The 23,631-nt window shown below is 44.0% G+C and overlaps 1 long non-coding RNA gene across 1 annotated transcript; it reads left to right on the top strand.

Annotated features, from left to right (window-relative positions):
* The first annotated feature begins 2,125 nt into the window (after positions 1 to 2,125).
* Positions 2,126 to 6,258, top strand: LOC106726976. The gene is made up of 3 exons (XR_001363129.1): positions 2,126 to 2,347; positions 3,632 to 3,708; positions 6,057 to 6,258. It is a non-coding gene; the product is annotated as an uncharacterized LOC106726976 (long non-coding RNA).
* The last annotated feature ends 17,373 nt before the right edge of the window (positions 6,259 to 23,631 follow it).

Here is a 23,631-nt window from a genome sequence, read left to right as displayed (position 1 = left end):
GCCAGATGAGAGGAAGGGCGTTGATTTGCTCTGACCCATTTGAAAATAAAGTGGCCTGGAATGCTGTCTTTGGTTCTACAGGCCATCCTTTAGGCCCCTTGGGCCAGCCGCGAGGAGTGTGGCTGTTTCTATGGGCAGAGGACCTGCCCCGGGCTCTCTGTCCTTCTCTGTGGCCAGCTGTGGCCTGAGGAGACTGAGTAATTCCCTGACTGAGGCATAGCAGTTTGGTGTGGAAAGGGGCAGTACAAACATGTGAATACAGTATTTTATGCAGCCCCTCCCTCCAGCGTTTGTCCTGGTGCTATTCTGCGCAAACCCTAACCTGGCCACAGGCACCCCAGCCCACAGCCGGTCCCAGTGGAAATTCCCATTGGCAGCTGGAGGATCTGAGAAACCACTGCGCTCAGCCCGAACCCTAACTGTTGCCTCCAGAAGGAACCCTGAAGACACCTTGAGTTTAGACTTCCAGCATCCAGAACTGGGAGAGAATAAATTTCGTTTGTTTTGTGCCACTCAATTGGTGGTAATTTGTTATGGCAGCCCTAGGAAACGAAATTCATGGGAGACCAGATGACCTTGTGCGTCACAAGAACAAACCCCAGACAAGAGCCAAACAGACTCCCCTTATGACTAAAAGTTTCCATCAGCTCCTTGGTGAGTTGCTGCACCCAACATGGCCTTCGAGTCTGTGCTCCAGGTCACTGCATCATAAAACAGAACGGTTACATTCCATGCGGGGTTGATTCATTTGATTCCACTCCTTTTGTTACCATCAAGGGGTCCCAAGTCCAAGCTGAATGCTTACCCCTGCCCTTCACCATGTGGTGGCCACATCGTCCTTTTCTCTGATCCTCTTCCCAGCCTTCTTCCTCTCCGTGGCCTTGCCTTATGCAGCTGCTCACCCACTTCACCAGTGGTCCCAAGACTCTTGTAAGAAAATCCAACAGCATCCTCCATCTTAAGATGAAAGCTAACACTCATGTAGCATTGACGTATTACCAAATGAACTCATTTACTCCTCACAACCACTTGCTAATATCCCCCTTTCATAGGCAATAACATTGAGGCCCCAAGAGGCTAATTTGCCCAAGATCAACAACCAATAAGTGACAGGACCTAGACAGAAAGCCACAAAGTCTGGCTCAAGACAAACTGCTTTGCATAACGACTATGCAAATTGCCTCCAAAGTTGGGCCGGAGGGAAAAGCACTAACGAGGCTGGCAGCCCGGTGCCCTCTGCTTCCCAGTGTTCACCATCCCTTTGGGACGCTCCCACCTGAGACTGCAGCTCCCCGCGTAACACACTGGCCCAGACGAGGACTCTCATTCCTTACAGCACAACCACGCCAGGGCTGAAATCCGTAAAGCAATCCTAGAGGAAAACCGGAAAGTGGCCACATGCTGCCACACCCGCCTTGCTCCCAGGCTGTCTCCATGACGGAGGCCATCTGATTCTCTCCCCCTCAGGGAGAGGGTCAGAAAATGTCTAAATTTTGGCCCAAGGACAGGAGGAGAACATGAGGAGAAGGGGTTGCCCTTCCTGACTGCCTGCCTGGTCTTCCCACTTTCCTACTGATGTCCAGCCTCCAGCCTCCTTCCTTGGGAGTGACCACACATAAACTCCCTCTCTCTCTCTCTCTCTCTCTCTCTCTCTCCCTCACCCCCCCGCCCCAACTGGGAAAACTCCTCCCTCTGTCCACATGGATGTGGTCTTAGCCTGTGATCTCAACAAGACCCCTTCATCCTAATACAACACAGTAAGCCTGGTATCGCACCCTGAGACCTGCAGGTCCAGGAGCAGAAAGAGGGGGTGTCCCCCATATCCTCTCTACGATGGAGTGGGGAGTTTCTGGCTCATTCTTATCTCTGTTAGCCATGTACTCACTGCTGAAATCCAAAAGACGTTTCATTAAAGAAGGGAGTGAGACAACAGGAACTGAATTTGCTGAGGAGCATGGGGAACATTTGTTTCTTGTTTTGCACATTCACTGCGATGTGAAGATGTTGTGGCCACAGTGGTATCTAATTAGCCCACAACACTTAGAAAATGAACCTGACAACGAGACTGCTGTGAAAGTTAACACCTGGCTTCCAGGAAGCTGTCCTGAGCCCCTACGCTTTATTTTATCTCTTCCCTCCTGCCCCAAACTGGCTTCTGATTTCTGCCTGTGGCAAGGACTCTTACCGTTAACTCAAGGCTAGGGTGTGGGGTGTTAGAAAACGATTTCAAATTCAGTGCCATTTCAGTGCTGGTCAAAGGCTGTGCACGCTGAAGAAGTGAAAGTATGGGTTTTGCTTAGGGGACACTCCGCGGTACATGTTCTTAAACCACTGCCTGACGAAAGAGGTTAGTTCCCCCCCGCCCCCCGCCCAGTTGAACCCTATTTCTGATTTTGAAGTAAACACAGTTTATGTTATGTGCTGAAAATGAAGTTACCTATTTTTTTGAACCACTTCTGGTTCAAAAAAGCAAGCTATTATAGTGATTATGGTAGTGTTTTAGGGTCAAGCTCTTCCAAAGACAAATAAGATGTTCCCAAATGGTATTATGTTGAAATATTAAATATTAAAAGCTCACATTTACCAAGAGTTCAAAGTCTGGGCTATTATGAAAGTCTGGGCTATTATAAGGCAGCCTCCAGCAGAATCTAGAAAGATGCTTAGACAATGAAGGTTATTGATTTTCTCCGTTAAGGAGCAGGGAGAAAACAGTGATTCAACTGATCTTAAAGGTGAGGGGGCAGAAGAGGTTGTGGGTAAGTTTGGAAAAATTCACCAGCTCCCAGAAGGGGTACTGTTGAGGCCTGTGAAGCATTCGCATCTGGCCTGTGAGCCGCCCAGGCTAAACGCAGAGCCACGGGGTGTTTCTGGTGGCTGACCTGACCCGAGAGCCACAGCGAGCCACACAGGGGCTTCGCCGGCATTTTTAACACCTCCTTGTACTTAGCTTCCACCCACCTCATTTAAGGTCGGAGGCATTTCATATTTTTTGCAATTTTTTAAAAACCTTAGCGCTGGCAGGTTTTACTAACCACAGGGCAACCACACTCCTGTTCAGTCACCAGTGATGGTGAAAGTCTAGTATTTACAGCATCCGTTCCTATTTGCTTGCCTTTTCTCTCTTTTTGTTTTTGTCTTGTTTCACTACTAAATTTCTCTTAACCAGTGGTTCTCAACCTTGGCTGCACATTAGAATCACCTGGGAATCTTTTTAAAATCCTGATTTCTGGGCCTCATCCTCCGGAAATTCTGTTTCTTTGTTATGGGGTGGGGCCACAACATTAGTAACAAAGAAACAGAATTTCTGGAGGATGAGGCCCAGAAATCAGGATTTTAAAAAGATTCCCAGGTGATTCTAATGTACAGCCAAGGTTGAGAACCACTGCTCTTAACCCTCTGAATGGCTTCGTTTTGGTCTATCTACTAAGCTATGAACCAGTAGGCCTGGATTTGAAGCTTAATCTGATATTAAATAGTGGTGTGAATGTAGAGGTGTCATTTAAACTCCTCTGCACCTCATTTTCTCACTTTGTAATATGGAATTCATGGACTAAAGAATTTTTAATTTGATGAGATCTTAGATGCTTTCTAGTATAGCAAAATATTTTTTCTTTCTCTCTTTTTTTTGCAGATGAAAAAGTTGAAGATCAGAGAAGTTAAATGAATTGCCAGAAACCACCACCAGACAGGATTGACAATAAAAATGAGGTAATAAGCAAAGGATATTATAAGAACTCATTTAATACTCTGAATGCACCGTTGCCTTTGGCAAAATACTGAGGTAAATAAAGCCTGTTTTCCTATCTTCCCTTTCAGCTCCCTACTTATCTCTGAGAACCATTTAAATTTGTGGCCATTGTTTGCCAGGAGGGACTGGTAATGCAATCATAGCCTGTCTGCTGTGACTCTAGACACCACACGTAAGGACAGCTGTATTTGGAGACCTCAGGAAGTGAACTATAAGAAGTATTGTTAATGAAGCAACTTTCACAAAGATGAAGCTTGCATGCTGGCAGCTTCTCAGTCTTGGCCTTTTATTACTTCTTACAGAATCTTGAACATAAAAGATTAGTGAGCAATAAGACAGTGCCTGGAGAGAAATGGACAATATATTGGCAGCTTAGAAGACAATTTCTGGGTAGGAAAACAATTCTCTGTTCTTCCTTCCCAAAAGTTTGCTCATTTGGGAGCCAATCCCGTATGAAACAAAGTTAATTTAGAAAGTTCATGTGAATGAGATGTGATTAATTTTCAAATACCATCACTTCAACGTACTTTGGCTATTTTAGTTCAAAAACGTTGGCCTAATCTCTTAAAGCAGACTTAGAACTACACCTTGGTTCAAGGCTGCAAACATGAGTTCCAGGGCCAGGGGTTCTACAGCATTAGAACCCCCAGGGAACGTCTTTAAATGGAAAACTTTCCAGGTCATCACACTAGATATTTTGAATCAATTGAAGTGGCATGGAGCCTGGGCACCTGTATTATTTTAAGTTTCCAGATGCTTGTCAGTCTCTACTGATGTGGTGCCTGGGTGATGTGCCTGGGCACTCACTGAGAGGTGGCCCGTTGTTTCAAGCCTCAAGTGGAGGCAGTTTACAGCAAAAGTTCAGTGAAAGTCAGAATCCCAGCAAGGAGTAGATTGCAGCCCCAAACTGGGGAGTTCAAAGAAAGACAGTAAAGAGAAGGACTACAAAGGCATGGGTAAGTTGTAGGGAAACCCACAAGAGATGGTACCATACCCCAAGACTAGCAACAGTAGGGAGCTACTCACCCACTAAGCCTAACGGACCAAGGAAAGGGAGTGGTTATGGGAACAAACAGAGGGGAGCAATATGAAAAGCGCCACCTGACAGGATTTATGGCCATGAAAAAGGATGTAGTCATTGTACAGCAATGTTCATAGCAGCATAATTCACAATAACCAAAAGGTGGAAACAAGCCAAATGCCTATTCCTTTTTAAGGAATGAAATTCTGATACATGCTACAACAAGGATGAACCTTAAAAACATTTTTTTTTAATCATCACCCGAGGATATGTTTTTATTGATTTTTAGAGGGAGAGGAAGGGAGAGAGAGAGAGAGAAAGAGAAACGTCGATATGAGAGAAAAAACATCCATCAGTTGCCTCCCACATGTGCCTGGACTAGGGATAGAACCTGAAACCTAGGTATGTGTCCTGACCAGGAATCAAGCCCGAAACCTTTTGGTGTATAGGATGATGCTCCAACTACTGAGCACCCAGCCAGGCAACTTGAAAACATTTTGCTAAGTGAAAGAAGCAGACAAATATTATATGATTCCTGTCATAAGAGGTACCTGGAATGGGCATAATTCATAAATACAGAAAGTAGAATAGAGGTTAACCAGGGGGCTATAGGTGGAGTAACAAAGAGCTATTGTTTAACGAATATGGAATTCCTGTTAAGGACGATGAAGTTCTTGAAATAGATAGTAGTGATGGCTGCACACTGTAAATGTCCTTAACACTACTGAATTGTACACCTAAAACTGGTTGAAATAGTAAATGTTATATTACATATATATAAAATCACAAGTTTTAAAAGACAGATTAAAAAAAGGAAAAAAAATAAAGATAAGAAAAAGAATGCAGTTCACCCACAGCAGTACTTCAGGGAGCAGCCTGGGGGATAAAGATCCAACTTCTTTGTCCTTCCTCCCTCCAATGGTGGCCAGAGTCTGTCATGGGTTGAACCTACAAGAAGGCACAGAGCGAGGGAGCCCATCGATGTACTTCATGAAGACCAGCCTTGCAGGGCACAGAACAGGGCAGAGAAGAAGATCTGAAGGGACAAAAGGAAGCTGGACAGCGTGGGTCCTGTCATTCAATCATCTGTTCTCTAAGGGAAGCACCAAACCCACAGTCACACCAACAACAAAAAAAGGAGTGGCGTGAGAAAAGCTGGTGGCGGGTGTTTTTTCCTTACCCAGAAACAGCCGTACACAACCAGTTAAACACAGCAGTGTATTTTCCAGTCAACCTAGAAAATCCTTGTTGAAATGCCGTGATGTTCATTTATATCTTTTGATCTAGAAATCCTACTTCTAGGAATCTACCTTAAGGAAATAATGAGAAATGTAGACTAACAATCGCCTCCAAGGAGATTCACTGAAGCATTCTTCATCATCACAAAAAGAGAAGCAACTAAATGTGCTGCATGCACAATGCATTGAGCGAGAAGCAGGCTGCAAGCAAATGTACGTGTAATGCCACTTGTGTAAGAGGCTGCAGAGCACACTGGAACATTAGAGTGGCTATCTTTAAATGATTGAATTAAAAAATGATTTCTTTTTCTTTTTCAGGCTTGGTTATTTTTCAACATGCCTGTATTGAACATGATTTACTTTGAAAATCCAGAAAAAAACAATTCATGGTATTTTTTAAAAAACCTCATGTCTGCCTCACATAATAAATACCCCCAACATAGAGGCCCGCAGAATCTTCTCTGTCGTCCTATAGAAAAGGCATTGATTGCCTGCTGGCTGCCATTAATTTGGAGGGAAGCAGCGGGGGGAGGGCAGCCACCTCCCCTGAAATAGCGTGTGTGGCTGAGAGTGCAGCTTCCTTTGAAAGAATATTGCTAAACGCTGAAATTCTATCTCCTGCAAGAAATGATTTCTGCTGGCTGTGCAAACGTCAGGCTGGAGCCTGCCCTTGGAGAGGCGGCTGCATTTCTATGCATTTGTAAAATCAGCAGAGCCTATGCATGAACAGTCACAGTGGTTGGTTTTACAAGCTACTCATGACAGGCATCTGCACGAGGGAAACCGTAGCTCGGAGTGGATTTAACCTATTGTGATTCCTTCTAATTTCACATTTTGCCATTGTGAAAGGGTGTTGTTTTACCCACGTGAAAATGCTCTTGGTGTAAAATGAGTTCATAGACAAAAGAAATGAAAATGCATTGACCTAAACTTGGTACAATCTGGCCTACCTGTGACACCTTGTTTAACCACTCCTCACCCTTGCACCACTCTGGGCAGCCAGCGACCCGCTCATCAGGAATACCAGGTGTGTGCAGGAAGGTGTGTTTCCAGAAGGAACTGAGCGTTGCTTGGAAATGACAGCTTTGGATGGCCCGCTCCTTGGATGTTCAGCACAATTCTCCCCAAGGCTTCAGGGGTCTTCCCCAGGAGAAGGGGACACCTGCCCAGGCCAGAGACCCTGCTGGGCCTGCTCCGTGCTGGGTCTCTCTGCTAAAGACTGCCTATTAGTGACAAGGGCCACGCCAGTCTCGGATGACACAGAAGCACCTGTCTGCTGCTGGCTTGACATCATGTCATTGCATAACGTCAGCAGATGGTAGGAGTTTTTAACCCACACAGACTGTGCTTCCTTCAAACTGAAACTTGGTATCATTTCCTCTTCAGATCATCAGCTGGAGTTGTGATGTTTTTTCCCAGGGAAATTAGTTTTGCCATTAGTGAAATCAATACGATGTTACCAAAAAAAAAAATAATGGGAGGGCTTTAAATTCCTAAACAGCCCTGGTCAGGGTGGCTCAGTTGGTTGGGCATTGTCCTATGTACGAAAAGTTTGCTGGTTTAATTCCTAGTCAGGGCACATGCCTGGGTTCGATGTCACTCTCACCTCCATGTTTCTATCTCCCTCTCCCTTCTTCTCTTAAAAAAACTCAATAAAAAAAAAATTAATGAGAGTGCTTTAAATTCCTAAACAGCCCTGGTCAGGGTGGCTCAGTTGGTTGGGCATTGTCCCATGTACCAAAAGTTTGCTGGTTTAATTCCCAGTCAGGGCACATGCCTGGGTTCGATGTCACTCTCACATCCATGTTTCTCTCTATCTCCCTCTCCCTTCTTCTCTTAAAAAAATCAATAAAAAAAATCTTTTTAAAAATTAGGATACAAATATGAACCACGGAGAGAAGCCATTCTTCACCAATTAGGTTAGGCACAACAACAACAACAAAAAAACTTGTGAAGCCTTTCAACACATTGCTAGGATCACATCCCCAACGATTCTGACCTAGTAGGTCTTGGGTGGAGACTGCACATCTCTATATTGAAAATGTTCCACTTAAGAGCAATTGCTTCAGAAAAATTACTGGGTAAAATGAGACCAATTCTAATGGCACTTACTGTTAGTAAGTATATTTTTTCTTTTACACTTGATTGCATTCAGACAAGGAGATATTTACCCATTGTGTATTCTTGTCCCAGACTACTGACTTAAGATTTGAGTGAGATCAAAGAAGAGAGGCACCTTAACATAAAGCAGGATTATCCTCCTGTCTTTCACAACTGAGTGGCTCACTTTCCCCACAAGTTTCCAAGTTATACCTGAGAGCTCCCTGGTCTGAAGCCAGACTGAGAGGGAATGCATATTTCCTAATGACTAATCTGATATTATTTCTAGAGAGAAATTAAGTGAGAGCATATATAACGTGGCCAAGTGTACAAAAGGTGAAGGCAGGCATATCTGAAGATGCCCAAAGATTCAGAACGTAATACTGTGGTTGCATTTGACTCTAAATTCCCATAGAGGAAGATGGATTTTTTCCCCATCAGTATTGGCAAAAAAATTTCATTCTTTCTTCTTCTTCCTCCATGACCTCCTCCTCCTTCTTCTTTTTCTTCTTTTTACCCTACATAAATGTCTTACACTATAGAAATTATCAAAACAAGCATCAGACAAGGCCAGAAAGGGAGGCAAGGTGGCCTAGGTTTTTTTATGCGTGTGACCAGAGTTCTTAAAAAGCTGTTAAACTGTCATGCCAGGTAGTCAGCATTCAGTGAACACAAAGGAAAGTGTTGCAATCAAAGAATCATTTCTTTATTAGCTTAAAAATACAGAGTGCTAATTGTATGTTACTATTACTTCATGGCCAATTATGCCATCGGTCTGGTTCAAGCCTGCAGAATAGGCCTTGATAGCGCCCGCACGAAGGGAAGGACACAGATTCACTTTCAAGGGAAGGACACAGATTCGTTTTCAAGTGGCAATGCTTTCAAAAACAATGACGCTTTGTGGGCTCTCTGCAAATACAAAGTGATCCATGCAGAAGAAGTCGGGGATTGATTTATACTCCCAGAAAAAGAGATATTACCATCCTGAATGAATCCTTCAAAACGTCTCAGGTGGTTTAGGATCTCTGTCCCCTAGCTTATGAGGGGTCAGTTAGAAGGACGAACTTCCAAGCACTATCTGGCATGAAATAATAGTAACAGCTGGACAAGAAAGGTCCTTGGAGAGGAGACTAGTTGAGACGAATTGGTGAGCAGAGCCCCCCTGCAGCCCTGATTTGGAGGACGCCCCTGAAGGCATGCCACTGTTATCTGGGAGTCTGTGCTTGAAGCTCTGCAGCATCTGCCCCAGATCTTTCCGGAGAAAGGATTGCTAAGCAGGAGCTGAATGATCACATCATTCACACTTGAACTGAATGCGATGAGCACATTTGTTTGTCCTCATTAAGGGCGGCATAGCAGGCACTAGCCGACATGCAGAGGCAGCGTGCTGGGGCTGGGCCAGGGAGCCAGGCACTGGTCAGGAGAGCTGGGCTCTCTCTGCCCACAGTCTGGCCGGGACAAACTCTGCAGCCTGGGGAAATTAGCTGCTTCTCTGAGGTCTCGTCAATAAGAAGAAGCATTTAGGTAGAGGTTTCCCAGAAGCCGCTGGAATCCCAGGAAATGCCCTCGGGCCACCTGAGGGGTCCAGGGGAAGGCCAAAACAGGCACAATGCCTACAGGGCCATGCCCCCATTTCAAACAGCGTACCTCTGATTGGATCCTTTATATATAGGAGTTCTAAGTAAGTCTGATTTTAAAGGTTTGAAAATCACAGGACTAGCTAACCTCATAAAAGGCAACCTGAGAGTCTGAGGCCTTTCTTCATGGTTGAGCATAATGGTGCTCAGAAGCATGAACCGTGGAGCCAGCTTGCCTGCGTTCGGCCCTCTGTCTAGAGCTGCGTGACCTTGGGCAGGTTTCTTAACTTCTCTCTGCCTCCGTTTCCTCACCTGTATCAGGAGTGTAATAACAGTATTTGCCTCCCCATGAGGATTAGATGAGGTAATATCGGTGAAGCCCTCAGAACAGTGCCTGGCACATGAACAAGTGTTTCTTCTTCTTATTGGTGCTTGCCTGCGTTCGGCCCTCTGTCTAGAGCTGCGTGACCTTGGGCAGGTTTCTTAACTTCTCTCTGCCTCCGTTTCCTCACCTGTATCAGGAGTGTAATAACAGTATTTGCCTCCCCATGAGGATTAGATGAGGTAATATCGGTGAAGCCCTCAGAACAGTGCCTGGCACATGAACAAGTGTTTCTTCTTCTTCTTATTGGCGCCAGCGAGCAGTGAGCTTCTGGGCCAGCGTGGTTAATCAGGCCTCAAAAGGAAATGCAGAAGAGCTCACTCAACCCATATAAAGGTACTTGGGGAGCATAACTGGATTGATTGAAAGTGCCTTTTGAAACGGTACTGTTGGTTTCTGATTCACACTTGGGAAGAAAAGCAGAACAGAAGGTGATAAATTCCTTTATGGGAGAGCTTGGCAGGGAAGGCAGATGCAACTGTAAAGTTAATTGGAGAACGGGAGGTGGGACTCCTGGGCCAAGGCAGGCTGAAGGCCTGAGCATGTTCTCCCTCTCCGCTCGGGTTTATGGTGATTAATTCATTAGGGATTCTGAAAGGCCATTCTTGGGTGGCTGCTGGTCCTGTTTTCGCCCAGACAGGGATGATGTCAGCATATAGTTTATGGAGTTCTGCAATCCTTGGGAGGATTCCAGGAGCTTATAGAGCGTCTCCAGGCTGCTGGCCAGCACATGAACACGGAATCCCACTTGAGTCCTGTGTATCCCAACTTGCTTATCTCCATCAGGATTTTTGTTGCTCTCTGTACAAGCATTGGGGCATGAGAAGCAACCTCAAACGTTCCTTATGTAGGACTCATTTTTCTAGTCCTGCTGGCGTGAGTCTGAGAATTCAGATGCATTTCTCAGCCCCTTCTCTAATTCACAAAGAGCTTGGAATGAGATACACCAGGAATATATCAAATTTAAGATGCAGAATTTGAGATTGTAAAATGTATCCTTATTTTATGACCACTAAGAAAGAAACAAATACCTGCTAATTAAACCCTAACATAAGCTTTTCTTTTTAAAAAATCAGTTTGAAATGCTCCTTTCAGAGTTTGACACAGATTTTTAAAAATCACATATCACTCTTGTGCATGCATAAAGAGCAGCATTGCAGCGTAGGGTATTCTTAACATGTTTTTGTGTGCAGAGTCTGAGTCTTCTGAATCGCTGTTTAACCCTCGGTCAACAACATCTGTGTTTCTACACACCTTATCTTCTGTGCCATCAGGAGCAATGGGTATGTAGAGGGTCAATGTCAAGTCATAGCATACATTTCTGAGGACATTGTAAATGGCCTGGGGACTCAGCACAGCTGGTGACAACCAGGCACATCTCAACTGAAATGGCCTAGGAACAGCTGTGACAGGTTTGTGCTGGTGCCAGCAAGGACAACTCTCTGTGACTGCCACCAGGTCTGCAGTGACTGCAAGATGCATCCAAATTGAAGGTACATTTACATGTGAAAAAAGAAGTGCATCTTAGAATCCATGAAATTGTTAATAAGATGATGAATTTAATTCTCAGGACACTTTTCAAGGATTATTGAAAAATGGCACCTCATCCTATTAGTGAGAAGGTACACAGCACATTTTTGGCCTTTCCCAAGAACTTGATCATTCCTCCCATCGGGGGCTGCTGCCTCCAGCAGGTTCTAGAGGGGAGAGCCAGCCTTGGGAGAGGACAGCTGCTCCGCGATGTGTCTCGCATTCGCCCAAAGCCTCCTCCCCGTAAATAACTCATTTATTTGTATGATAGAATTGTTATTTGCTGCGAAAACACCCTTAAAGAGGTCACTCGGTGTTCCTCCTGCCTGATGAATGCGTTCTCTCTTCTACAGTGGATTTTGCAAGAGGTTTATTTAAAGGAGCCAACTTTTTAAAAAGAAAAATCTCTGAATCCTTCAATAGCATAACATTTAGATCACAAAAGACCACATATTGTACAATTTCATTTAAATGAATGTCCACGATAGGCAAATCTATAGAAACAGAAAGAAGTTGCCAGGGGCTTAGGGGGGTAGGGGGAATGGGAGTGATTACTAAATGGTACAGGGTTTGCTTCTGGAGAGACAAAGTAGGCAAATCTATAGAAACAGAAAGAAGTTGCCAGGGGTAGGGGGAATGGGAGTGATTACTAAAGGGTACAGGGTTTGCTTCTGGAGAGACAAAACTGTTCTAAAATTAGATTATAGTGATGGTTGCACAGCCCTGTGAATATACTAAAAACACTGAATTGCACACTGGGTGAGTTGTGTAACAAACAAATTCTATCTCAACAAAGAAGTTTTTAAAAAACACGTAACACAGTGGTCTCAACCTTCTGGCCCTTTAAATACAGTGCCTCATGTTGTGACCCAACCATAAAATTATTTTCGTTGCTACTTCATAACTGTAATGTTGCTACTGTTATAAATCGTAATGTAAATATCTGATATGCAGGATGGTCTTAGGCGACCCCTGTGAAAGGGTTGTTTGACCACCAAAGGGGTTGCGACCCACAGGTTGAGAGCCGCTGACGTAACAGAATGTGTTGCATGTGTATTAAGTAACCTAAGCAGACGTTCCTTTACACTTACCAGTGATCTTTATTGAATAAGAATTTAGAATTATTTTGTTCAAAGCAATTCAACAGACTCAGCAAAGCAAAAAGCTAGGGGGATGTGGCAAAGAAGAGTTGATCCTTCCTTTGCGGGGGAGCAGGAGAGGGAGACATATATATGAATAACTCTGGAGGACAGAGGGAATATTTTGAGGAGATTTGAGGATGTTTCTTGGTGAACTTAGGATTTGGCATGGCCTTGAAAGCATTGGGCTTTACTAGGTAGGCAAGGGAGGATGGGAGAGGGGACATAAGTGGAGTAGAGAATGTCTCAGATCCTCCATAAGCTGAGCGAGACTTTCTTGGAAAGAGGCCCCAGACCTGGTGAGTTTGTGGAGCCAAACCACTGAGAGCTTCTCAAGGCAGAGTTTAGGAAGTGATGAGCCATGGAGAGTGAGGGCAGGTAGAGTCAAGCAAGAGAAAGTTCTGGGTCTGAGGGAAGAATATTGTCAGCAGAACTAGATCATTTATGGACCTGAAAGGACCAGAAGACTTGAGCAGGGTCACTCAACTAGTTGCTAGTACAGATCACGAACAAAAATCCAGCTCTCCTAACTCTCAGCTCAGGCATCAGTCCTCGGGATGCATGTCATAGTACACTGTGCCATCCTCAGCAATGGCCACCAGTGGTCTTAGGAAATGGCAGCCTAGTGGATAAATACAGGCTTTGGAAGGATGAAAGACAAAAATAAAAAAGGTAAAGTAAGAACCTACTATTAGTCCTTTTGTCATAGTACACTGTGCCATCCTCAGCAATGGCCACCGGTGGTCTTAGGAGATGGCGGCCTAGTGGATAAACACAGGCTTTGGAAGGATGAAAGACAAAAATAAAAAAGAAGGTAAAGTAAGAACCTACTATTAGTCCTTTATTCTTTATTTCTTCAACCTCTCACCTTAGGATCAGCAATGCTTCTATCCCATTAACATCCATTCCTGAAAGTGTAGCGGTAAGCCCACTTTAGGGGGAACAAACTCCCTCACACCACTGTTCTCTAAGGCATGCTGCTGACCTGGTCTGCTCACTTTGGGGCTTGATTGTAATTAAAAGCTGGATTCCTGGAGGACAGCCTTCTTTCTTTAACAAAGTCTCTAGATTTTAAAAAAATGTATTCAGTTCTTTACAAAGACCCCTAGAATAGTTTAGACTGATGGAATCTATACTCTAGCAGCTAACAATATGGAGTTAACCAAATAGTTGACCCGGTTGAAGTTTATATGTATTAAATATATGAAAATATACAGAGCAGTTCTGGCATTGACTTTTAATCCCTCCTCACTGAGTATTTAATGTGATTCTTAACCAGAGTTCATCAAAGTCACTATGTCTGTGTTGGCTTATCAGGATCTTCTTTTCTTTCCTGGACGAGGAATCCCTCCCTAGGCAGCATGCTGTTCCTCACCCATGCTTGTCGCCATCCAAATGGTTAGTTCTTTGCACGAAGCCTTTTCATTAATTTTCTTTCTCCATCTGCAGTTGCCTAAATTGCTCCTTTTAAGGACAGAAGTGGTCCTTTTTGTCAACTGTATTGCTGTTGTAGGTGAGTAATGTGTGTGGAGTGGAAGGCAAGTGTTCCCCCCATCAATGCACAAGTTCGAGGGCCTGCAGTGGCCACCTGTTATCCAGAAAAGTCTCCTTCGCCCCCTCCCTCTCAGTTGATTCTTTACTCTGTGTCGAGCTCTCCCCATAAGCTCTCAGGATGTTTATAACTTCTGGTTTTAGTACTATTTTAAAAAATTCTCCTATCCTGCCCAGAAGTCACTGGCTGATATAAACACCCTAGTTTCTGCTGTTCAGCCTTCTCCGTGTAGGCTCTGCTCAGCTTCTGTTCTTAAACTATCGGCATCTTTGCTCCCCGGGTGGTAACCTTGCACACACTCACATGCAGGCATGCATGCCACTTCTGCTGTGGGGATTACTCCATTTAAAGGAAAAGCCAGGAGACACTGGGCAAGCCCACTTGGCCTTTTAGTTCAGCTCTCCTTAGCCCTGATTTTGCATCTGAACCATTTCCTTTCTTCATCAATTGACACAGGCTATTATCATCAATTGATAATGCTATTCCCAAAGATACAGAATTCATTCAAACAATAAATATTTTCCTCCCATCATGGTGGATAATTAATAATTTGCACTTATTTTTATAGGTAAAAATAAACAAAAGACCACTATAAAATTAACCTGACTTCTAGTTCCATAATGTCCCTCACTGAAGACTGCTTTCCTTCAAAATGTGGGGATATGCTGGCTAATTCAGACTATGTGGTATTTTAAACTGCTCACCAAATTAACAATTGGAAGAAATCCAAACCAGATGTTTTTTTAAATGCATTTTTTCATAAGCCAGGAAAGAATCCTAAACTCTGAGGGAATCCCAGATGTTTGAATGCTTCAAAGGACCAGTTTCATGATGATAAAACCCTCTGTCACTCATTTTGTCATATCATATGACTTCTTTATTATTACTGATAAGTGAACAAGAGCAGCCTTGGCTAACACCACTACTGACATTATCTCTTCCCATAAACACCAGGGGAGGAAGATTCTAAATTCTTCAGAATTTCCACCAGCAGTTGTTGTTGTTTTTTAATGTATTTATTGATTTCAGAAAGGAAGGGGGAGAGAGAAAGAGAGAGAGAGAGAGAGAGAGAGAGAGAGAGAGAGAGAGATTATGAGAGGGAATCATTGATTAGCTGCCTCCTGCACACCCCACACTGGGGATTGAGCCTGCAACCCAAGCATATGCCCTGACCAGGAATTGAGCCGTGATCTCCTGGTTCATAGGTTGGTGCTCAATCACTGAGCCATGCCACCTGGGCTCCACCAGCAGTTTCTATCTTCAGTTAAACATCCCCAACACATACAAATAATCACCTCTCTTTTCTTGTAGGCCGGTTTGTGTAGAGCACCGTTACTTAAAATTATTTTATTGGCTTATATTATCAAATGATTATAAAACTTAAGATTTTGAAGCAATATAATTTTTTTTTAATTTTTGAAAGTTTAAATACCTCCCCCTTAAAAGCCAATTATCTTGTGTTCACAGTTTGTAAATTATTCAGTCAACAAATATTAATATACTATTAACTAGTGAAAAGTTAAGTGGCAGAAAGAAAAAATAAAAGAAATACTCTGAGGATGGAGGGGGGAAAGATAAGTGACTGAAGCATTTGATGGTCAATAAACAAAAATGCATAATTAAAAGTCAGCCCTCGATACAAGGGTTTATAAAAAAAAATAAAGTAATAAAAACCAGAAAAAAATGCATAATTAAATATTCAATGAATGCTATCAATGAAAAGATGCTGTGGGATATTAACTCTGTGTGTGTGTGTGTGTATGTGTGTGTGTGTATGTATGTAGTTAGTTAGGCAGAGGGAGGCCCCTTAAAAGAGGTCACACTGAAGCTGAGGCCCAGAGAATGAGCAGAAAGGGAACAAGCAAAGAGCAGAGAGCAGGGTCCCAAGCAGAACAATAGTAAGTACAAGACCTTAGAGCAGAAGATGGGTTAGTCTATTCATTTAGAGCAGCGGTTCTCAACCTGTGGGTCGCGACCCCTTTGGCGGTCGAACGACCCTTTCATAGGGGTCGCCTAAGACCATCCTGCATATCAGATATTTACATTACAATTTATAATAGCAACATTACAGTTATGAAGTAGCAACGAAAATAATTTTATGGTTGGGTCACAACATGAGGAACTGTATTTAAAGGGCCAGAAGGTTGAGAACCACTGATTTAGAGAAAGGAGTTCTGTGTCACTGAGATGTAGAGGGCAAGGGAACAGGTAGGACAAGACAGGAGAAAGGGGAGAGGCCAGATCACGTAGGCCATGAAAGAAGGTTAGACTTTATTGAAAGTACAATCCATTTAAGGTTGTTAAACAGTGGTGTATCATGATTCAATTTGTGTTTCTTAAAAATTACTCTGGCTCTCTTCTGGCGGGAAGCAAGAGGGGTAACAGGGAAGTCAGGCCACTACTGAAGTGATCCAGGAAAGAGTAGAGAATGGCTTAGGGCTGGAAAGAAACTGTTGAAGGTGAGAAATATTTAAGGAAGTAGGAATGGCAGGATTCATTGAACAGAGGAAGGGAGAATTAAGTATGACAGGGCCTGCTAGATTTAGCAACTGGATAGAGGACGGTTCCATTCACCGAGATGGAGAAAAACTAGGGGAGGGAATGTCCTGGGGGTGGGAGTGGGTTGGATCAAAAGTTTTATTTTGAAGATATTGAATTTGAGGTGCCTGTGAGGAAAGTTCTGAATTCTTAAGGATGATAACAATTTAAGACTTCTGTGATTATTTCCATCAGCATCTTCAATCTTCAGTTGAACGGGGAAATGGCAAGGAGGCAGTTTGATAACTAAGGTGAATATATGGTATATATGAGTTTAGAGGAGAGGCTTGGGGAAGTATTTAAAAGCATGGAATAGATGAACTGCCCACTGGAGAGAATATGAGAGAAGAAATTAAGGCTCCAAATTAAACCCTGAAAAACGCCAACATTTAAAGACTGTGTTCAGGAAGAAGGTGGAGATGGTTACTCATTTTGAGAGGAGCAATTTTTAATGGAGTGGTGGAAGCTGAAGCCATATGGAAACTTGGGAGAACCCAAAGGTCACGGTGGTTGTAAAAGCTCTGTTTAGTCCAACTGTGTATAAAGTTTAGTTTACAAGTAAAATCCCACTGACAGCACAAATCCAAAAGTCAAGCAGAATGTCTAATGTCATGTGGGATATTTCATTCCTGAAAGGAAAGAGGCATGAAAGAACTTATGCAGAACTTGTATATAGTAAATTTAGTAAACAGATCAAAGAACAGGTTTTTGTTCAAGTGGTTGGATTTATTTACTGTTAAATATTTCAGCATAAAATAAATGTACTCTATTAGTACAACTATATTTGAACCATGCATGTAGAAGGTAACATGCAAAAAGGAAGTTTTGTTAGAGTTATGATATTTACATTTATTTATTTTTTAATTTATTGATTTGAGAGAGGGAGAGAGAGAGATCAATATCGATTTGTTGTTCCAATTATTTCTGCATTCTTTAACCAACTGAGCTATCCGTCCAGGGCTTCTTTTTTTTTTTTTATGGTTTAGGTAAAAGTGGACATTTTATTGAAATCAAAATAAAATACTGATGTATTTAATTTTAGAGGGTCCAATGATATGAAAACAATGTATTCCTAAGAATTATGTTAAATGAATCTACCTTTGAACAACTACTACCTAAGCAAAACAATGCTATATAAGTTAAATATAAGCATTGCAGCATCAACAGCAGTTAGACTGCAAAGACTGAAAGAGATAAGCCAAAATTTCTTTTTTTTAATTGAGTTTTAGAGAAAGAGGAAGGGATAGGGAGAAAGAGGAGAGAGAGAGAGAGAGAGAGAGAGAGAGAGAGAGAGAGAGAGAGAGAGAAACATCTAGGTGAGAGGGAAACATCCCTCAGCTGCCTCAACCAGGGATTGAACCAGCAACTCTTCCTTGCATAGGACAATGCCAACCAACTGAGCCGCATCAGCCAGGGCCCAAAATTACTTTTATAGAGAGAAGGCACAGGCACATGTGTTGCCATGATGGCGAAAGTTCAGGCCCTGCTGCTGGAAAAGATGAATTAAACCTTGATGGGACCTTCAATCCTTGAGCCCTCCCAGCATGACCTTCCTCCTTCCTGAAAGACCTGGCGACCCAAGGGATCCCCTGGTACTTCTGGACCTCTGTGGGCTGCATGTGGAACATCAGGAGCAAAATCTCCACTTGGGATTGGACTTAAACTGGACATTAGTATTTGTCTAATGTGCTCATTTTCCTTTCTGAGCTTGTTGGGCTGTCTCTTGGCTGACAGAGTTGCCATCCACCTTTCTTGAGCTCTTTTCTCATAGATGAGAATCTGGTGTTGACAAGAGAAAATGGTTCTCTCCAATTCTTTCTCCATATCTTCAGCCATCTCCTGGTGGAGGCTACACTTCTGATGGGAATAGCTCATGTTTCCATGCACCTTGAAAAATCTCTTCTCAATGTCCAGGCAGTGCCTTTCCTCCCTGATTGGTTTTCTCAGAAGCTGCTTCACTTGTTCTTGGTGTGATCCCTGCAGCATTTGAAGTTGCAGCCGAAGTTTTTGAATCTCACTGTTGAGCTGTGAATGTTCAGACTGTAAAGATGCTTGCTCTGTTTGGAGATGGTTTCTTTGTCCCATAAGTGCATCATTCATTTGACTTTCTTCACAGTTTTCTGGATATTTTTCTCTTTCGTACACTTTTAAGTTAGCAGCAAAAATGAGACTCTTTAGATTGGCTGCCAACTTAGAAAGTGGGTGATGTTCACTTCTTGCGTCTCTCTTTTCCTCTGCTTCCAAGTTGTCGGCCTCTATGGGATCTCTGTGAGGAGATCGGGCACATGGATGACCTTCAGCGTGGTTTCAACCAGAAAATTTAATTGGCTCCCTTTATCATTCAGTTCCTATTGCATCCGTGCATTTGAGCATTCCAGCAAATGCCGTGGCCCCTTCAGCTCCTGCATTCTTCGCTTCCATTCCTCAGGTTCTCTGGAGAGCAGTTCTAGACATTGCTGGAGACAAATGGTTTCATTCCAGCCATTCATGATTTTTGTTTGAAGGTGTTGAACATTGTTCTCAGATGTTTTCAAGATGTGTTTTGCTCCCCGCAAATGGGCTAAGAGACCTGGATTCAATGTAAGAACTTAGCAGAAACCAGTGACAACTGTCAGGTCTCACAAGTTCATGGATTTTCTATGGAGCCAGTTTGCCTCCATTTAAATCAAGTGTTCCTGGATGGGATGACTCAGGGGACCTACATTCCTACCCACAGTTGGCCCTGCCATCCTCAGCTCATAGCCCTCAGGATTGCCCTGGGGATGGTCCTCCTGCCCAGCGAGACATCTTCTGCAGAGGGAGGGTATCCTTCTTTGGTTGGCTTTGCTACCTTTTGCTTCTTCAAGCCCCATCTCCCTCTCCTAGTGTCTCTCTACTGAGTCAGGTTCAGAGCCTCCTGGTCCATCCCCCTGGACTCTGCCATGAGTGGCCATTGGAGGGTTGAAGCGGAAGTGTGGCATGATCTGACTAATATTTAGAAAGAGTGAGAAGACAGGATTGGAGCAGGGGGTGTTCAAAATGGAAGCAGACGAGGGGTTTGGAGACCATTGCGTTAGTGGTCCGAGTCTGAGTGGATGGTGGTGGCAAGCCTAAGGAGGTGGGCACAGCGTTTGCGTCAGGGGGCTGAGTTCAGGATTACGGGAGGTAAATGTGGCACATAGGTGACACTCAATAAATATGTTGTGACTGTTCAGTTTCTGGCTAATGTTTCCTGACAGCGTAATGTCTGGTATAACCAGAACTCACCACACCTCCACAGCCAGCTCTCCAGAAAAGATGCATGTCTTCCCAGCACTCTGCCCCACACTGTCTGCCCCAGAGTCTCTGAGAGCCAGTGTGGAGCAGCTCAGAGAAGTGGGGCTGGGAGTGAGGATGCCTGGGAGGGCATTGTATTGGCTCTGGGTCAACTGCTCCTACTAGATCTTAGTTGCTCCATACACCCCCAATAGGAAGCACCTCAACATGCAAGTATCTGTGTCCATTTCAGTGTCTATGGGGATGTGTCTTCCTTCACTTTAGTCTGGATGCGGCTTATCTGGAGCTGGCAGCCTGGGAAGACTCAGGCCAGCAGCTCAGATGGACCTTGAACCCTGACCATGGTCCTCTCTTGGTTGGAATGCATCAGTGTGGGACCAGAGGTGGAGCTGTGGCTGGTGTCGGGGCAGAGCTGACATTTGTATGGCTGCTCTAGAAATGTATCTGCAGGTGTTTCTTGAGGCTGCTGCTGTCCGGGGGGCATAGTCACACAGGTGAAGCACCGCATGTGCACAGGCGGGTTGTTTTTCCTGCTGAAGCACTTGTCACACACTTTCGTGGTTTGTCTCCCATGTGGCTTCGCAGATGGCGGCCCAACTCTTTCGTGCTGTGAACAATTTTGAAGTGGCAGCCTCTTCCTTTGACTCGGAAGGAAGAGCCATGACATGGGCTTTCTGGGCGTCACTGCTGTCAACAGAGGGACAAGTAGGTTTTGGAACATCTAGTTATCTAGTTCTGAAGCCCGCTCCCCCGCCACCTTACAGGCCGCCGCTGCCAACTCATTGGGTGTAGGCTGAGGCTGTTCAGACTGGAGGTGCTGGGCTTGGTTTGCCTGGGCCGTGGCATGGCTTATCAATCTGGGCTTCCAGGGATCCCTACAAGAGGCCTACTTCAAACAACCAATTCCCCAAGTTCGGAAATTACTCCAGAGCGTGCATGTCCTGGCAATCTGGTATTTACATGTTTCCTTAAAAAATTATAATGTTTATATTACTACTATAGTATCTTTCTCTAAGCGGAAAAAAAAATTATTTCATGTGACGTGGAAAGAAAGAAACAGCCTTTTGCTGTTCTGCTCAACAGGTATACATTTTTTGGCAGATGGAGGACTCCTCAGACCAGATAGGTATGAAAGGACCTCAGGCCACTGGGTGAGGTGGATTGGGAGGACCAGAAACAGGTCTTCCTCATCTGTGTGTAGGATTCTTTCCCACTGTTTCCTTAGTACTGTATTACAAAATAATCAACCCCTGGAACTCTAAAATCCATCTCTCCTCCTACTCCCTAACTTCTCTGTGACGAGATCAGAATTGGCCATCAAAGCAGCATTTATTTATTTATCTGCAAAGTTTTCCACTTAGATTTTGCACCCAAACTCAATTCTGTGGATCTGTTTCCCTGGAGGCTGGGTCACCATGGTTTCCCTGGCATCTGTCCAAGCCCCGGATGTACTGGCTACAGATGGAAATCAAGGGGCCTGTTGCCTTAATCTTGTCAGCTAATTGTTTGTTACCTAATTAGGTTTGTTACCTTCCCACTGTGAGCCAGCAGAAAGAATGTCAATCTAGTTCCTGAGGTCAAAGGTGGGATTAGGCAAGAGAAGAGAAGGGAAGAGAAGAGGCAACAGTCCGTGTTCACGGACCTCTCAGGGTTGATGCGGGAAGCCTCAGTCCCATGCTTGCTGAGGTCGGTCTTAATACCAGTTTTTACTGACTAAGCATTTATTGAGTGCTTTGGGTGGTCACTGTGTTTGCTGCTGGCCAGATTCTTAAAGGAGCTCATTTTGGTTATCGATTATGAGAGAGAGAAAAAAATCAGAATATGTGTCTTTTGGAAATGTAAGTAACTCTGAGAAAAGTAATTACCACAGCTTTTGTAGAATTCAGAGAATTCAAACCATGTTCCTCAGAACTGCTTTTAACACCTTTTGCACATTCTACCCACTCAAGTAGAGCAAGTGTCCAACAATACGTCCCAGTCACTGGCAGTGTCTGCAAGTGGAGGGGGCGGGGGTTCGGTCTCCAGCCAGGCCACTGCAGTGGAGTGAAAATCCAGCAGGGCTCCAGGGTGACCCATGGTACGGCCAAGCTCAAGCATTGGGTGGTCAGAGCTCTGAGTTCTTAGAGCCCATCAGGGGCGGAGTTCTGTTATAGTAATCATTATGGTACTTAATGTTAGGACCTTAGAATGTAAGACTTAAAGCATGTAACCCTGTGTGGACTGTTATAGTAATTATTATAGTACCTCTTGTTAGATATAGGAATACAGTGTGAGACCCAAGAATGCACCCTTGTAACCCCACTACTACTGGTAAACAACCTATCTGATGGGAACGCCCAAAGCCTGTACACACCCATAGATTAACAGACCCCGGGTGGATCCACACATGGCAGCCGCTGATAACACACACACCAACGAAGACCACGTCTGCAGAGGGTATATAACCAGACAGTCTGATCGACCCAGCAGCGCACAGCTCTCCTGTCGCCAGAGCGTGAGGATCTGTGTGTGCTCACTTCTCGGTTCCCAGCACGAAACTCTGCCTAATTAACTGTCGATCGACGAAGGAGCCAGCAGCCAACGGCGCCGTCTACCCCTGTGTGTGTGTCAGCGAGCATCGCCGGGTGGATCCTTCCCAGCGTCTGAGACCCATCAGGAACTGGTAAATAAACCTCCTGTGTGCCTGCATCTAACCTGTTTGTCTGTGTGTAATTTCTCCGGCTCGGCTCAGATCTCGGTGCTGTCTCTTGAAAGTATCTGACCAGAAGGTATTGGCACAAGCCTCAAGCGGATGGTCCAGACCACCTGTGCATGTCCCACTTAGGAACAGCACCTATATGGGAACCCCCCGCACCTTGACATAGGTGACGGGCCTTAAATATATAAGAAATAGAAGCTATTTGGGACAAGGTCCCACTCATATCAGTGTCCAGACTTGTGGTTTTGGGCATTCTGGGCCCCTCCTAAGGGCATTCCTATTATACCTATTACCTCAATCTTGACATAGCACTTGACATAACTGTCATGATTGACAGCGACTCCCTATTGGATTGTCAAAGGTGTCCAAAAAGTCTGCTCTGCTCTTGCTCTATACAGTTTCACAAAAAGGTAGCATAAAGGCATAATAGCATAGAACCTAGAGACCTAGATCAGGCCTTTTTGAACCTCAATTTCCTCTTCTGTATAATGAGGGATAATCATAGTACCCACTTCCTAGAATGACTATGAGGTGTGTGATCCATGACAGCTATTAGAATTAGAAAGCTACCGATGGGGCTGGATGCTGATGTGTATTGAGGAGATTATACCCCAACTGGAATCCTAAAGATAACTCAAACCTGTAGGGCTGTACATCTAATTCTTGATTCAGTGACAAATTCATAATCAGTATTGTAGTATAAGACATGGGAGAAAGTTCAAAGCCTCTGTGGGAAAAAAGAAATCTTACCAAAGTCTCCTTATTTTTTTTTAAATATTTTATTGATTTTTTAAAATTAAATCTTTATTGTTAAGATTATTACAGTTGTTCCTCTTTTTTCCCCCCATAGCTC

The sequence above is a fragment of the Myotis brandtii genome, unplaced genomic scaffold, assembly GCF_000412655.1.
Source record: "Myotis brandtii unplaced genomic scaffold, ASM41265v1 scaffold34, whole genome shotgun sequence".
NCBI classification, from domain to species: Eukaryota; Metazoa; Chordata; class Mammalia; order Chiroptera; family Vespertilionidae; genus Myotis; species Myotis brandtii.
This window is presented reverse-complemented; position numbering and strand designations above follow the sequence as displayed.